The 18,398-nt window shown below is 43.6% G+C and overlaps 1 protein-coding gene and 1 non-coding gene across 2 annotated transcripts in view; one reads left to right on the top strand and one right to left on the bottom strand.

Moving 5' to 3' along the window:
• Nucleotides 1–18,398, top strand: part of LOC124598711 (maternal embryonic leucine zipper kinase-like) — a 425,764-nt gene that overhangs the window by 390,188 nt on the left and 17,178 nt on the right. The gene's annotated exons all lie outside the window — the stretch shown is intronic.
• Trnal-caa lies at nt 14,716–14,790 on the bottom strand. Its single transcript has one exon. It is a non-coding gene; the product is annotated as a tRNA-Leu (tRNA).

Here is an 18,398-nt window from a genome sequence, read left to right as displayed (position 1 = left end):
CCTTTTATTTTCCACTCTTTTCGTGTATTTTCTTCTAAACCCTTGCTCCTTTCCCCCATTGTAATCTTGTTCATTATCAATTGTTTCAGAATAACTATTACGACCTTACCTTACCCTACCAGCCTCCATAGCGGGGATTGCTGACGAACACACGTGCGATGGCGTTCGACACGGAAATAAGCGGGTTCGAATTCTGGTGGTAGAAGATTTTCACTGCCAGTATTTAGACAGGAAGGGAAGAGAAGTGGTGGCGTAAAGTTTCTGAATACAGCCTTTGTGCCAGTGTCTCGGATTAAATGCCAAAACACTTCAGAGTGTCTCATGAAGTGAGAGCATGTGATGACGATGGTTATTCATGCGTCGGATGGGGACATTCAGCCCTCCGGCTCTCCTGATGCTATTGGGGAGGAGTCCGGCTTATACCGGCATCGGGCTTAACCTCCCTTGTCCCATAACAACACAAACTACACGCTAAGCTCTTCACGCTGTCATCACACTCATCTACAGATACGCAGATTTCAACACAAGTCGCAGGAAGACAACAGCAAAGCACATACACGGTATAAGGACCTTACATAGAACGGCGAAGCAGGATTTGTTTTGCAAATAAAACGGCGTTTTCGCACTGGAACTGTAATTTATTTTTCTCATACGCGTTTCGCCTGTTTTTTGCTCTTTGGCATTTTCATTGAGATCCAGAAGGATACAGTTTTGTTATTTTTAGATTATCAGATAGTTCACGTCGGCCTTTTTTATGTGAACAAGTAATTACTTACAGTCTGTTGGCGTCTGCGTTTCCTCTCATCTGGTCTGGAGGTCCCTCTACCACTTCATTTCCGGAATACAAAATTGTTCTTGTTACTTTGACTTTGTTACCGTACACGTAAGTCGAGATAAGTCGCGAAGCCAAGTATTTCAGACACGTAAACTAAGTTTCCTTGCCATCACACAATGGGCAGGAAATAAATGCATACAAGACAGTGGCTCACGCTTAGTGTGCCTTGTGCAGAAGATAAAGATGGTTTCTCTATTACCCTGTTTCTGTGATAAATACAGTTCGACGCATTGTAGGGGCTTACCTGCAGATGATCAAGCACGTGGGATCAAAGTACGTGGACACATACGCTGTTAATTTTTTCCTTCCTCATAATAAAACTTATATTATTTGAAATGATAATATAAAAATTTCACGACAGCTACTACTCTCTTGTTGTACAGTAAAAAGGTTGCAGAAAGTGTGGTTCGAACGGTCGCGCTCACAGAGGTGACTGTGATCTGAACGAAGGCCTGAGACAGACCACTTGGCCACTGCGCCCGGTAGCAATGGCTTTCCTCTTCAGACGCCTGCAACGGATCGTAATAAAATATTCTGCGATATGTCGGAAAGTATAACGGGCAATGAAAACGTTTCTGTTTGAGGGCGTTGCTGCAGCTGTATGCAACGTAGTGCGACTCCGATGCGCGTATATAACCACCGACTTGTAGGCAAGGGATTAGTGTGACATTTGTGTCTTTCCGACGTGGATTCGGTAAATGCGGAAACGTGAACTATGTCGGCGTTATTACCAAATGCGTCCAAATGCAGGGTGGCGCACGAAATGTTACCATTTTGTTTTTGAATATAAACTTTATTGTCAATACAATCTGAAAGGAACACATACTACAATGAAGAGCCGTCCATGGAGATTTGTTCTAACTCCGCACATGCTCAATATATCCACCATTTCGTTTCCTAACTTCTTTCAAACGAACAATGAAGTTGGTGATTACCCTACGGAACATGTCTTCCGTAATTTCACTGCAAGCTTGAAGAATAAGTCTTCTGAGCTCCATTAAATCATGTGGACGTTTCGGGAAAATTTTTTTCCTTTAGGTATCCCCAAAGAAAAAAGTCACATGGATTGAGGTCTGGACTATTGGGGAGCCAATTGTGTCCGTCATTGAAGCGACCTGTAAACCCGAGTGAAATGATCCGCATGTCGAAATGCTCGTGTAAAAACTCCAACACAGTGTTTGCAGTATGTGGCCTTGCTCCATCTTCCATGAACTACTGCTTGTTGAAGGGCAAGGCAGTAGCAAGAAGCTATTGCGACGCATGCTCAAACAAAGCTCGCTGTTCACAGTTTCTTCAAAGAAAAAGGATCCAATAAGTCCGTGACTGGAAATTGCTGCCCAGGCTGTAATCCTCGGAGCATAATGTTGTCGTTCATGAAACACATGTGGGTTTTCAGTGGCCCAAAAGGGTACATTTTGTATGTTAACCACACCGTCTAAATGAAAATGCGCCTCGTCTAAAAACCAAACGTTGTTGAGAGTTTCTTCCCTATCCTCCGCCCACTGAGGAAACAGTAATCTCTTCTGCTTGTGTTCTTCAGTGAGCTTCTGTGCACAGGTCATCTTGTATGGGCTCATATGGAGGTCACTTTTAAGAATGTGTTGTACGGAGCGTCTGGATATTCCCAGTTGCACTGCTGCCTTTCTACACGATTTCCCAGGACTTCTCTGTACAGCAACTCGTACCGCTTCAATATTCTCCGGCGAACAAACAGGCCTGGGCCGAGGTCGCTTCGCTTCCAATACTGTTCCTTCCTGTACCACCTGTGGATGGTCTTCTTGCAAGGGACCTATCGTGTGTTAAACTTTTGTCGAAAACGCCTCTGAGTCACAACAAGGCTTTTCGTTTCATGAAAAAGTAACACAATTGCCGATCGTTGCTGTGTCGTCAGTCTTCCATTGTCAGCCATTGCTGCTTACTAGTCTCCTAGCGGCAGTATCGTGAATTACATTCATTTCGTAACTCATTTGTTTTTCCAAGCTCTGCTGGTACTGCTGTAGATATCCCAGCGGGATATCTAATGTGCGTCGTAAAGTGTGAAAGAAACAATTGGTAACACATTTCGTGCGCCAGCCTGTAGGACCAGCGCTCTGTCATTCTTTTCTTGGTTGCCGAAGGACAAACACCAGCAGACATCCATCAGAGAATGAAGACTGTGTATGGGCTCAGCATGTCTGTCGAAAACCACACTTGTGGAATGGTGCACCAAAGGGTGCCGCTGCTTCATGATAAGGCACGTCCCAACGTCACAACGCAGACGTTACGCCAACCCAAGTGGGACACCCTGGAGCAGCCGCCCTATAGTCCTGATGTCCCCCCATCAGCCCCTTAAAAAAGGCCTTTCAAGGGTCGACGAATCCTTGCGGATGAGGATGTTCAGCAGACCGTTACGGACTTCTTCGCGCAACAGACATGGGATTATGTATGGGTATCTTCAACCTAGTGTATTGATGGGTTGGTTGCCTCAGTGCTCACTGCGATTTGGCATGATTGGCATACCTACTCTGGACAGCACGGCTCCATACGGAAACTTTTCAATCGGCCCTTCTATTAAGTTGCGGGGCTTATGTACATAAATGAAGTTGAGTTATTTCCGAGTGCTGCTGATCATTCACGACCGTTGAGCTCGATTTTTTCGTAAACGGAAGCGTAGTGATCTACTTTCGAGTGTTTACCATCCAGTATGCAGAATATCGTCGTCGTCGGTGGTTTCCACTGTGTGGCTGTTTCTCGTAAGGCAATGATTGTTTCGCAGTGTACTCATTCCTGCCGCTTGCTCTAACCGCTAATATCGTTCCGGTTCTTGAAGCTTGATACTTAGCGACGGGATTTGACATGGGGGGGGGGGGGGAATAGTAGTTCTCACATTCTGGAGGACGGCGATGTAGAGCCCATCTAGCAGTTCTGATTCAGATTTTTCTGTGGTTTCCCTAAACTACTTGTCGCTAATGAGCGAATGTCTCCTTTGAAAAGGAAACGGCGGAATTCTGTTCCTTCATCTACGGGACGTGAGATCTAACTTCCTTCCTTTCAAGATTGATGACTACGTTTGGAGAACTCTACAAACATCTAGTGTAACCGTTTCAGCGTTTACAGTTTCGACGTGGATATAGTCCCAACTCAGTCATTACTGCTATATGACGTTGTCGTCCATTTGATGTTATGCTGCGGGAAGATGACTATTGTTACTGCCGCGAAGTGACTGCGTGAGGATCTCTACGCGACATGTGACTACTCGCTCATAGCGGAGTCTGGTAAGAAGTGTGCCTTTTATAATTACTCGCCGGAAGGAGAAGACAAGCGCGCTCGTTTGTCGTTCGAGCCGTCATTAAAACGTCACGCTACTGCGCCGCTACACGCGCTGTTGTCTGGCGTGTGCGCGCTTGCTGGGTTCTGTTGCGGCTGGTATCTAGAGCGAGGCTGCACCGTCATCTAGTACAGTACACGGCGGTGGGTACTGTACGGAGTCCCAATTTTTTTTCTTTTGGCGAAGAGAGCGTACGGGGTAGTGTACAGTGCGACGCGCGACGGGAAGAGTGCCGACCTAGATAGGGTTACCAGATTTCGGAATGCCAAAAAGAGGACATTTTCCATATTTTAGGATGAAAAAAAGAGGACACTTTCTATGTCTTAAATTTATAACATAAGAAAAAAAATAATAAAAACATTACACACATCTCACACACCTATGTATTTTTCATCTGACTGCATCTTTTTTAAAAGTTGCTTTTCTTGACACAAATATTTAAAAAAGTTCTTGCAATTCAAATTTCTAAAATTAAATTTCACCATTGCAATCCCCTTTACCGTGTCAATAGTGAGTCTATTTCTCTCCTTTGTCCACTGTGCCTCTCTTAAGGAGAACAACCTCTCCACACAAGCATTATGGGCTGGCAACGCGAAGAAGAATTGTGCAATTTTAATTAACTCGCTAAACTGTCCCTCACTGCTACACGACTCAACATACTTGCACCACTTCTTATGATGGAAAATCAGAAGCGGCCCATATGTGGCTATGAATTTTTTTAAACTGGAAAACTGATCAAAGCACTTTTCATCGTCAGTTTTAATATATTTATTCAACAAAAATTTGATTGATTCTTGCACGTAAGACCACGATATATCTGAAAAACTGAGCCACTTAAAACAAGAAAATTCACAAATTGGTTCCATCCACATATTCAGGTACTCCAAACATCCTTCATAGAGGGTACCAACATGGCACTTAAAATCCTACACCTTCAAAGCATAACCATCATTTTCCATTTGAAACAATCTTTCTTTTACACTCAAAGATATAAAATTTTCATCTTTTCTGTGCTGAAGAACACCACTAAGGGAATACAGTACATTCATGACATCCATAAGGGAGTTTTCTTCCTTTTCTAAGATACTAATATAATTATGAAAAATGCCAACGAAAGATTGAAGCCATAGATATAACTCATTGATAGGGTCCATAAAAAATTCTTTAGGACTGTTGGAGGTTTGTTTTGTGACAGAACGAAGGATATCATAGCGGGAAACACCTCTAAGTTTCTGAATGGCTGGAAATAGTGACACCCATCGAGTCTTGCTATGGCTGAGAAGTTGTTGGTACTCTATTTCGACAAAATCATAAAATTTCTTTAGTGACTGTACACGGACAGTGCATATCGAAAAATCATTATATATTTTCATTATTAATCCTTGTAAGTCAATTTCAAGGAGGTCAGTTCCGTGCTGAATGCAGTTATTAAGAATGTGAGCAGGACATCCCACTCCAACCAATACCTTGTTAAGTACCCTCTTTAGATTAGCAAATACATTATTTCCATCACCTCTTTTAATACCACCAAACATTGTGTTTCAATTATCAGCACCAAACGCCACACATTTGTCCTTAATTTTAAACTTGTTAAGCCTATCAGTGATATATGTTGAAATAGTTTCTGCAGTTTCATTTGGTCTACTTTCTATATTTGGAAGTTTAATTTGCAGTCCTCCATTCCTTTGATCAAAGTAATGAACTACAATAATGATCATTTTAATATTCCCATGGTTGCTAGCATCTGTCGAGACACGAACAAAAGGAATGCACTCCAGATCTTTCATGATGCATTGTAGTGAATGAGGTGCTTGAACTGAATTCACTATTGCTTCAGTTTTGGTACGTCCACACGAGAATTTTGATGATATGGCCGAGTCATGAAAAATTTCTCTCGACAGTCCGCTGGTGCAGTCCACAGATTTGAAACTGGTGTGGTGAAACCACAGTATGGTAAGCAAGAGTTTCTTCAGCAGCACTTACTTTGGTGCCCAGTTCAGCACAGGGTTTTGTAAAAAAATTACTCACTTCACCTGACGAACTTGCACCTCTAACACACTTCATATGTTTTTCTGTTTTCATGTGCACTTCCAGATCGCTGGTGCCGTGATTTGCTATAGATACATAGCTCCCTGGGCAACAAACCATACGTTCTGCTTCCCATTCAATTCATCCAGGACGAAAGCTCTGGTATTTTTCTCGGAGTTTATCCGTAAATGCACACTTCCTCTTTGGTATGATGAGAAATAATCTTAAACAAAAGTTAAACAAAGAATTATCAAAACGCATTGTTCAGCTAATCTATGAAAAAGTCTTCACTTACAAAAGTTAACTATAATTCTGTGCCATAAGCTGTATTTTGAAATTCACGAAACTTACCCAATAAGATGAATACGGAAAGTAAAGATGCAGCTGGATGATCAACAAGTTCGCTAAAAACACGTGTGTCTCACAAAAACAAACAGCACATAGACAATCACAGCTATGCTTTGACCATAGATACTACCTATGGTCGAAGCAGCTATCTCGAAGGTAAAAGATACATAATTTGTATGCACTACAAATCGATATTTTCGGCCGGCCGCGGTGGTCTAGCGGTTCTAGGCGCGCAGTCCGAAACCGCGCGACTGCTACGGTCGCAGGTTCGAATCCTGCCTCGGGCATGGATGTATGTGCTGTCCTTAGGTCAGTTAGGTTTAAGTAGTTCTAAGTTCTAGGAGACTGATGACCTCAGATGTTAAGTGCCATAGTGCTTAGAGCCATTTTGAAGCATTTTGACTGTGAAGCTAGGAATTGTCCAGGAAGTACGTTTCGCCCAACAGCATTCATCGTCTGTAATTCCATTTCTGCATAAGGGGCTGCATGTGGTTGACGGTGCCGTGGGCTCGCGGTTGTTTCCGGACGGTGTAAATAATATCGTTCCAGCCGAATGTTTTCAAGTTCTGAGCCCCAAACTTGCCTGGTAGAGCTGACCATTACGTGACCTCTGAAGAAACTTCAAACGAAAAAGTCGCTAGTAAAGCATTTATTACATTTAGATAGCTGGTTTTATCTACACTATATTGTCACCTTTCTCATTCTCAGGAAAAAGATAATGCAATGTTATAAAGCATAAGATCCGAAGAAGGCAATATGGTCTTGACGAAATCGGTTGTCTAAATCTAGTAAACACTTTACAAGGATCTTAGCGTTTAAAAGTTTATTTAGGGTCCAAACTATTGCAGACAACTACACAATCATGATACCATGTCGGGAATATATAGATTACGTGAACTACAGTTTCTGACTCACTACATGGTTAAGCAGCTCTGGATCATATGTTCCAGCGACTTTGAAGGAAACTTTAAAAAAGTAACAGTTGTTTGCCAATATCTTACTTGCATATTTGCATTATGCCTCGCAGTAAGCGACACAGTACGACGAGTAACGGCTCAATGCGCTTATGCTAAGAACCGCATAAACTCTAATTCGCACCCTGTGTTTAATGCTTTATTACATTTACGTTCTGCATTTCAAATTAGTGTGCAACGGGTAATGTTTCACTGGTTATCGTTGCAACGGACTTTTTCTTTGTAATTATCTGTATCGGAATGTTTCCCAAAAATTTATTGTGGTCGCCGTAAAATATGAATTTGACATGCCAAAAATTTGACTTCCGCCGATTGAGTTGTGCTTACGAGGAGAAAACGGCAAGTGCCATAAACCGATTTCCCGGAAACTTCACTCAGTGGAAGAGGGGTCAAAGTAGGTGAAAAAGTGTCTTGGCTTGTCCGTAGATAATCGACCGTTTCTGAGAAGACGGCGGTGAAACTTTTCGAGGTATTGCATGTGCCTTTTAGCAACAAAATAGGTTAACCGAGGCGGTGGCACAGTGGCTAGCGTTGCCGCCTCGTGTTCGAAACCGTATTATTATTTTTGTTTTTCATAGATCTACCCATGTCAGTAGATAATTACTGCACGAATGTTTTCCAATGTATATTGAAATAGCATTGTCATTCGTCTGCTAATTGTGTGCCTCGTGAATGAGACAAAAAAAACATATTGTTTCCAGTGAAACTCCTGTAGTGTATATTGATTCATAATCAGCTGCAAGCGCCAGTTTGTGGAAAAGTGATCAGTTATGCGTGGTTTGCCGCGAAATTATTGCCACCGCGTGCAATCTTCAGCAGTGTCAACGACGTTTCTTTCCCGAGTGAGATTGATACGGAGAAATGTCGCTGTGGCAAACCTGGCTTTGCGCGATTCTCATGGTGTTCGGAAATTTTTATATTTCTAGGATCGGTAATATCGAAGGGAATACACCAAACCTTCCTGAGGAATAAACGTAAGAACAAAATACAAGAATTTTATGATACTGAAGTGTAAGAATATGAGAATTTAAAGAGTGTGTGCACTCCGTCTTCAGGCCACGAGTGGCCTACCGGGACCATCCGACCGCCGTGTCATCCTCGGTGGAGAATGCGGATAGGAGGGGCGTGGCGTCAGCACACCGCTCTCCCGGTCGTAAGATGGTATTCTTGCTGCAATTTTGTCATATGATGACATGATGGAGACCGTGGCTGTTGTTTGAAGGCAGATGTTGATGGTGTTAGGACAGCGACCAGCCACAAATTTGCTTTCAGTTCCTTTATTCAAAGGATACCGTTACCGGTTTCGAATCGTTGTGATTCATCCTCAGACGGCTTACACGCTTTCTTTATGACATGTGTTTTTTGACCGAAGCCGCTACTATTCCGTCGAGTAGCTCCTCAATTGGCATCACGAGGGTGAGTGCACCCCGAAAAATGGCAACAGCCCATGGCGGCCTGAATGGTCACCCATCCAAGTGCCGACGACGCCCGACAAGGCTTAACTTCGGTGATCTCACGGGAACCGGTGTATCCACTGCGGCAAGGCCGTTGCCCTAAAGAGAGTGTGACCACTGAAAATGTCATACATTCAATTAATAAATGTATGATACTTTTTGTGAAATCCAGATGTAAGTTTACAATTAATGTAACGTCCATGTATCCCCTAACTTAGCAATAAACATTCCTGTAGTAACCGAGAGGTCGCGATGCTAGTCACTACGTCCTCAGTTAGGCTGACCTTGTGGGACGTAAAATGGATATAAATTACGACGAAAATTTTAACAGTCATTTTCTCGGAAACGGCCGTGTATTTAAGGATAAGCGGAGACACGTGTTCGATTAGTTTGGCTCCTCCTCCACAGAGCGAAGTTTCCGGGATATCAGGTTGCGGCGCTTGCCGTGTTCTCCTCGTGAAACTACGTGTGGGGCGGCGGGTGGAATATGTTGTTTAAATGTTCCTATTATTTATGCTGTCTTTTGCCGTTCTCAACACTGGCTCTCTAACTTCAATTTTGGCAACCAGAAAGTGATTAGCAAAACGGGAAGCCTGTAATTAGAATTCCTAGTGCCCACTTCATCTGAGAATACACTTATGGATACAGCTTATAGCTCTGAGGAATTCGGAGATTGTCTGGGATTTATAATCAAAAACGGTCGTGAAAAAACGTTCTGTATTCTGAAAGTCACAGATGAAAACAAAAGAATCCACACAATCTAACTAACAGAGCAGTTCAGAGTCTAATGCGCTGATGCCACTATAACTGTCCAAATTAAATATTTAAATGAATGCTCGCCATAATTTGATGATTAGGTTCATCAAACGCCACGCTAAATAATGGTAGAATGTTTGTCCCGCGGCGGCACGTGAAAATACGACATACGCAAACTGAAGATCGATAATTAAAGTCATCCTAGAATTAACACTTCACTCGAAAATGATTTCATGGTTACGCGTATCCCAAGTAACTTAATACGGCATCCGAGGCTGTTTGTAGCAATGATACCGACGCGACGCGACTCCCGACAGATGGCGTGCTATTCAGCGTCTGGAGAGAACTGGGGCCTTGCTTCCTCGCGCAGCGTTCTTATATATAAGGCCGCGTTGCGGACGGCTAAGGGAACGCCTGATCAAATCGGCTCTCCCGACTAGCCGCTGGGCTAGTAATGCACCACATTAGGTTACCGAATAAATCATAGCTTCTTTTGTTGATGGCCGATGAAGCTCTTAATTTAAATGTGCATTCAGCACACAGGTAAGTAATCATAATAAAAGTTTGACGTGGCTTAAGTTAAATATTTTGGGCGAGAGAATTAATTTAATTACACTGCACGCAGTAGACGAGCTCTGAACTTGCCCTTTGGAGATACGCTATCGCTATAGTTCTATAGTTATTCAAATGAAACTTCTCACATCTTTGTGGTTATAGCGGATCTCCATTCTACTTAAATATAAACATCCTAGCCTTATTTATTAGCCTACTTAATCTATCTTGCTTCCTTAATTTTTAAGACAAAAACCAGAAAATTAGGAATTTCAACTAAAATCTTAATTTGTGAGATCCAGAAGACTGTTTCTATTAAATATTTATGAAAAAGGAATCTAATTATAAATTTTGAAGTCTCTAGCTCTTTTCAGTTGCGCCAATGATTTTTACAGAAAAACGTCAAAATTTCTAAAATGGCTAAAGTTATCGAACTGATATTCAACACATATTAATTTAGTATTACTCCTGACATGCTAGAACCATTTCAGGTTATTCACTTGATTTTTAAAGTACTGCGCAACCTTTATGACGTCAGAGCTAGTTACCGCGGACTGGCTGGCACACAGTGGAAAGACTGCTGTGAATTTACTACGGCGTGAGTAGGCTGCTTCCATACATACGGAGAACTTTTAGATCGAAATGAAGCCATACTCCTAGCACTGCTTGAGCTTCAGAGCGCTGGCATCTTCTCAGTACTGCAGTGGCAGTCTCTGTGCACTTCACTGTCGTTACGACGCCAACGGAACACCACATACATGTTGGACTGCGAGAAAGTCGGGAAACAGCGCTGATCGCGGACGCTACAGATCTGTGGCAGTGTCCGGTTGCAGTGTCACGTGTTGCTGTACCGCAAAGTGTCTCGCGCTTGCAGAATACGTAGTGCGTGGATTGGAAAAGGAAGCAGCGCGTCGGCGGGTCCTCGGGCGCTCCGACGCTGTAAATCCAGTTTGGGTCCGGCCGCGGCACAGGTGGCTGCGCAGAGCCGCTCTGCCCTGCCCTGACCACATCCGGCTGCTGCTAATACTAATAGCCCTTTTTGTGGCGCGCTTACCGGACAACCTGCCGGCGTGTACAGGCGGCGGGACTGACGTGGAAGGCGCCTTGTTTATAAACCTCCTGGTACCTGAAGCAGGGCGCTGTCGGGGCCCAACCGCTGCGTATAACTGCACTTTGTGGATCACTGTGAAGAGCGTCATACTGGGTATTACTTGTGGTACAGTGTATCGAGCTTTCCTCCTGTTACGTTCGCTGACGAAGCGTGGGAACAAAATGGGCTTCTGTCGCTTTTTACAAACAGTTTTGACTTGACACGCGTGAGGAGCATTTGGAAACTGTGTATGTGGCGCGACCGAGGATTACGCTTGTTCGCCCACTGCTTTAATACTGCTCAGCAGTGTGGAATCCGTAGCAGATAGGGTTGATAGAAGAGATAGAGAAGATCCAACGGAGAGCTGCGCGCTTCGTTACAGGATCATTTAGTAATCGCGAAAGCGTTACGGAGATGATAGATAAACTCCAGTGGAAGACTCTGCAGGAGAGACGCTCAGTAGCTCGGTACGGACTTTTGTTAAAGTTTCGAGAACATACCTTCACCGAAGAGTCAAGCAGCATATTGCTCCCTCCTACGTATATCTCGCGAAGAGACCATGAGGATAAAATCAGAGAGATTAGAGCCCACACAGAGGCATACCGACAATCCATCTTTCCGCGAACAGTACGAGACTGGAATGGAAGGGAGAACCGCTAGAGGTACTCAAAGTACCCTCCGCCACACACCGTCAGGTCGCTTGCGGAGTATGGATGTAGATGTAGATTAATGTGGTCAAACTGTTCCTTGTTCCCAGCGTGAACCGCGCGCACCTTTGCTGCGCGCCTGTTTCCCGCTTGTGCCGAGGGCGCGTAAGTTTACGTACTGGGCGATCTCTTCGACCACGGTCTGCCTTCCTCCTAAAGCCGCACGGACCGTGCATCCGAACGTTGAGCGTGCCGAGTTTCTGACGTCATAGCGTGGAATAGCACGTTCGGGAGTCTTTCTGAACGTGCAGAGCATTAACTGGCATGTCAGATACTTTGAGCGTGCGTCTGAGCGATGACCAATGAGATGGCACAACGCCACCTACGTCACATGCACGCCGTCTCCCTTCAGTACAGAGTTCCACCCAAACCGCATTGTTCTTGGTATAATTTGTTATGATTAAATTTCAGTTAGTAACATATCTACGATTAAGGTTTCCAGCAAGCCGTAAAATAGTATGATTAGATTCACAGACTGAGGTGTTGGTCTAGCGTAATGAGTAGCGTCACTGACCTCAATAGAGTTGTTAGTTGGGGCAGTGGTTCCCGTCTTGACACTTCCGAATTTTTCTACCTAACATTCACGTTTTTATTAGGTTCTCGTACTTTATTACTAGTTTAATACAAGTATATACTATGATGTTATGTAAATGTAAGTCTCTGAGCTCTATGGGTCTTAACATCAGAGGTCATCAGTCCCCTAGACTCAGAACTACTTAAACCTAACTAACCTAAGAACACCACACACATCCATGCCCGAGGCAGGATTCGCACCTGCGACCGTAGCAGCATCGAGGTTCCGGACTGAAGCGCCTAGAACCGCTCGCCCACAGCGGCCGGCGAAGATAAAGGAGCCGGCCGGTGTGGCCGGGCGGTTCTAGGCGCTACACTCGGGAACCGCGCGACCGCTACGGTCGCAGGTTAGAATCCTGCCTAGGGCATGGATGTGTGTGATGTCCTTAGGTTAGTTAGGTTTAAGTAGTTATAAGTTCTAGGGGACTGATGACCTCAGAAGTTAAGTCCCATAGTGCTCAGAGCCATTTGAATTTGTTTCAATCGGATTTTTTTAAAGAAAAAGGAAGTAGAGTTGATCCACAAAAGTAGTCCCATGTCACTCACGTCTGTTCGTAGCAGAACACCACAAGATAACCTGTTTTGTCATTACCTACATCGGACAAAATAAACTTCACAATGGGAGTCGAAGTAGTTTTCAAAAATACCAACTTGCAAAACTTGTTTCGCGAAAAGGCCATGCCAGCAAGATTTGAGAGATTCAAGCTCAGACGGAGCCTTGTACAATCGTCCCTTCCGCGCACTGTTGGCGACTGCTACGGGAAAGGGAGGGGCAAAGTGACAGTAGTATATAAAGTACCCACTGCCACACACCGTAAGGTGCTTGCTGAGCATAGATCTAGATGTAGGCGTAATACATTGAGAGGAATACAGGCAACTGGGTTTTGATTCTGTGTCGCACCGACAACTAAAGAAAGTATTTCTGTGGGATGTCTAACCGCTTTGCGACAGCACATTAATTAGTATAAAGTGATATCTAGAGTTACTGAAGTAATATCCGTTGTAGGCCAGGGACTGCTGCTGTCCATGTTATACATTGACTTGACGAATACCACCAGTTACACCCGCAGATGAAAGAGTCGTCTACGGGGAATTTCAGTGGGTTAACATCCTCACCAACATACACTTAGATATCGAGTATGTGTTACTTTCGTCAAAGACTGATAACTAACTTTTAATGAGGATAAATTCAAAGAATGGATGGTTCTCGCGGAACATAGGAGCGCAGGAGCCTTTGACCAAAGGATAAATGACACATAGCTAGTCAGTAACATGGCACAAATATTTAGCAGTAATAACATGAATAGATATGAAGTGGTCGAACACACAACCTAAGTCGTAACTAAAGCAGATCACAGGCTAAGGTTCATTGGTGGGATACTGAAAACCACTATTTTGTCTACACTGGAATAGTGCTGAAGTTCTTGGGACGTAAAAATTGTAAGGGTACATAATATTTTTTTAAAAAAAATCTTACCTTCTTCACTCAAAATCTCAGAGCTTCAGTTTCCAAATCTGCATCTTCACACTTCGTTTCTGCTTTTTCTAGAAACTTGAAAATGCATATCATTAAAAGGGTTGCACTTGAAATGAAATAGGCAATAATGAGTTTTTTGTCAACTCTCCACTATATTCATACAATGTAGGCTTTCACTATAGCTCCACCATATTGAACAAAATCTTGTACAAAATGCGAGGGCGCTTTTGCCTTGCGTTCTTTCCCTGCGATTGCTACCTGAAGAGACGACTATTAGTTAATCTTTATTTTCCTCCTTACGTCGGTGGCAAATGAAAATGAGTCGCCAGCACAGGTATATCTGCTATATTCATAAATGACGTGTGGGACAAGCCGGACAACTAATCTGCGGTTGTTTCTTGATTATGCTGTGGTGCACGGTAAGGGAGCGAAGTTGAGTTGACTGTAGGGGGGATACAAAATGACTTGGACAACATTTCTGGTAGGTGTGATAAATGGCAGCCAACTTCAAATATACAAAAATGTAAATTAAGCGGATGTGTAGGAAAAACAAATCCGTTATATTTGGAAACAAAATTAGTAGTGTCCTGAAACTTCCTGGCAAATTAAAGCTGTGTGCCGGGCCGAGACTCGAACTCGGGACCTTTGCCTTTTGCGGGCAAGTGCTCTACCAACTGAGCTACCCAAACACGACTCACGCCCCATCCTCACAGCTTTACTTCTGCCAGTACCTCGTCTTCTACCTTCCAAACTTTACAGAAGCTCTCCTTCGAACCTTGCAGAACTAGCACTCCTGAAAGAAAGGATATTGCGGAGACATGGCTTAGCCACAGCCTGGGGGATGTTTCCAGAATGAGATTTTCACCTTGCAGCGGAGTGTGCGCTGATATGAAACTTCCTGGCAAATTAAAACTGTGTGCCGGACATTCATTCTGGAAACATCCCCCAGAGGCTTGAAAGCAGTCATTGTTCACACGCTCCATCTGCGAAGGAAACGACAAGAAAGCTTAATATATGGTTTAATGAACAGTAACATGTGCCGAGCGCTTCACACTGTTCCCTAGAATAGAGATGTCTAGATGAAGGGAGAGCTCTGGGATGTGGAGACAGTCTGCGAGTGAACATGACAGCGAGCACGCCGCTTCGGAGTAAAGGGCCGTTCTTTGTTCACTTCAGATACCGGTTGACAAGCACCCAGAGCCATTTCCGGCCTAACCATGTTGGTTCGGTGCAAACGCAACCGAAGTCTAGTGCATCTGGCACGGTGTTGTTGATACGGGACGTGGCGATGGGCCGCGAGTGTGTGTGTGTGTGTGTGTGTGTGTGTGTGTGTGTGTGTGTGTGTGTGTGGCCAATTTGCTGGCCACTTTCCTGGCCCGCGGTGGACCGGCTCTCGGCTCTGGTTCCCCTGTCGGCGCGCAAATAGCGCCTCTTAAAATATGACGCGAGTATAATTGTGGCCGCAGGTGCGACTGGAGAGGGAGAAGGCCCGCGCTATGCCTGTTGTGTGTCACTACTGCCGAAGCCTCCCTCCGCCGTAAGCCGACCTCACACGGAACGTGAAACACATCAAACGTTGTTTCCGTCATGGTTAGTGCACGCTCAGAAACGAGCTGGTACGTCACACAGAACGTGCTCACCTACGTTATTTGCGACCGCCGTGCTCTGCGGCGGTAGCGTCCGCTACATTCGACGCACAAAGCGCACATTTTGATTACGAAAAATACGCAAATTTGTTCCGTCGCACACATGCCAGCCATGTTGTTCTGTCTATAGTATACACTACATTTGCTAGCGAGGAATTAGCTAGTGACGTAGACAACATTATCGCAATTCATTGTTCCATATTCACAAAATCGAACAAACTCACTTGTAACAGAGAGCGCAAATTTTCCACACACATCGTCACATGCTGCAGAACACGCTTCTATTAAAGTAATAAGAACATCCCATTTATTTTAGGAGACGTGAGGGCGAATAAAAAGGTATTTGCAGATAGCAGGATGTGAATCGACAACCTTTCAGTTCACTAAGTTCTCGCCGTAATCCACTGCACTACCGTTGTCATGTACTAAATGAAGCTATGTCGTCGATCTTTCGATGTCTTGAAGGCTTTAGTCGCCGATGTGTCATAAAGTGACAGTTTATTATAACAAATAGTACCGAAAGCGACACATTCTTAATGATCTTCACTGCACCGTTGTCTAGAAATGGCGTACTTCCATAGTACGCAAGTTACAGTACGAAAACAATCAATATGTCGTTTACGTAATTTTATTATAAGAAATCGTACCAATAATTATGCGTTTTGGAGGCATCATAAAGGGGCCTGTGATTCAGTTTTTCGCGGTTGGGAGTGCTCTGAAATGTGAAATCTCATGTAGTGACGTCACAGAGCTGCCAACTATACGCCCACGATCGCTTGCACGTCCCATGTGAGGACGACGGCTGAACTGGCGGTCTCTCCCCCCCCCCCCCCCCCGTCCCTGTCACCCCCTCGCGCATCATTAGCAGCAGAAAACAGAAGCCAGTACGTTATGCTAGACGGTGAATGTGCCACAAAAACGAAAGTAATATTGAGTGTGCCTCCAAGAAACGTAGTAGAATCTCTATTGCCCTCTATATACATAAACAACTGTTAAGTGGTGTAGCGTATGACAGCTCTCTTTAAATGTAGATAAAGAAAGATAATGTCTACGACAAAGAGACTTAAAGATTGATTGTGACCTTCAGCACGTCAAATCGTTTATAAATATTTAGGAGCTTATTAATAACGTATCTGAAACGCGATCAACATCCAGAATCCGTATTAGGAAAGGCGAAGGGAGACATAGAGGTCTTCGGAAGTTGCTAGGAAACCGGAGTGCATCTGTTAAAGGAAATACATGTTAACTATAGTGAGATGATATGGAGTAATTCTCCAGCGTTTGGAGTCGGCGTCAAAAAGGATACAGTAGCAGAAATCGAACGAATTCAATGATTAGATTGGTGAAACAGGTATGATCAGGGTCCTTGATGGATTCTTTGAAAGAAATGCAGTGTAGCATTTGTGGTACCCTCTTTGGAAAATTTGTGTTCGAGGATCAGTATGCGACAATAATTATTCAGTTTCGGTCGAATATTTCGCCTTGGAATCGTGATAACAATATTGGAGAGATTAGGGCGCGCACAGAGGAATTTAGGCCGCCATTGTGGTCCCCCCCTTCTGTTGGTTAACACACAGTCGGTGATACTGTGGTGTTGAATGCCACCACTTTCCATTACAAGATTTTTAATGTTGCGCAATGCATTTCAGATCCTCAAAGTCCTTCCAAAAGTTCTTATCCGCTGCAAAACCTTTTTAAATTACATTTTCCTTCTGCCTTATTACATCAGTTTGCCTACAGATAATATACTTACTGTAAACACTTAATGCATTGTCTGTGACACGGACCGAGCGGCTACAGTTTCGACTTACTGTTTGTTTCTTCTTCTCTGTTAATAGATGGCCTGACATGTATCGTTGGAAAGCTGAGAAGTTGATCTATTTAATGGTGTATAACACACTGGATTTCTTTCAATATTTTGCGAGTTATAAGCAATCGTTTTCAGATTTTGTTAGGATTTGTAATGTGCCAAGCAAGTAAGACGAAAAATGATACACAGTACGAGTGAGAGAAATGTCTAGTGGCGCTGCATACGTCTGTGTTTTTTCGGATATACCACACCGACAAAAACTTCTGAAACAGTATTTTCTTCGCTCCTCATCACTTCACCAGAGACTATAGAATGGATAGAACCCCTATCCAAAAAACAAATAAATAAAAAATTGTATAATTTTAAGAAGAGTGTGTAACATAAAATATGCCGATTTTCGTAAATTTAAATAGTAAATATACGGTAGACTGCGGAGAAAAATATTAGTAAGTCAGTGGGTGAAAGCAGCACAGTTGTTTATTTTGACTCGTACAGCACTTGGAATTTAAAAAAAAGTATAGCGTTTTTCATATTTTGTCAATGCCTGGCACTAAAGAAAAGGCGCCACAGTGAACCTCTGTGGCATATTTTATTCAAGTATAACTGAAGGCGGATTCTAATATATAGTACGTGTGCATTTAGTGACTGGCTGAACCAATTTGGCAGTGCAATTTCCACACTAGCTGTGACGCAGGCTTCTCCTGACGGTTTTGTTATAGGTATTGTAAATTCCGTACTTCTGTCGCTTTCAACCTTCACAGCAACCAGCATCTGTGGAGAAAGTTGCTAACAACGTGTGGCAGCATCAGACTAGGTTCCAGAATGAAATTTTCACTCTGCA

Source organism: Schistocerca americana, chromosome 1 (genome assembly GCF_021461395.2).
Source record: "Schistocerca americana isolate TAMUIC-IGC-003095 chromosome 1, iqSchAmer2.1, whole genome shotgun sequence".
Taxonomy (NCBI): Eukaryota; Metazoa; Arthropoda; class Insecta; order Orthoptera; family Acrididae; genus Schistocerca; species Schistocerca americana.
Note: the sequence above shows the minus strand (reverse complement) of the source record. Positions and strands in the feature narration are given on the sequence as shown.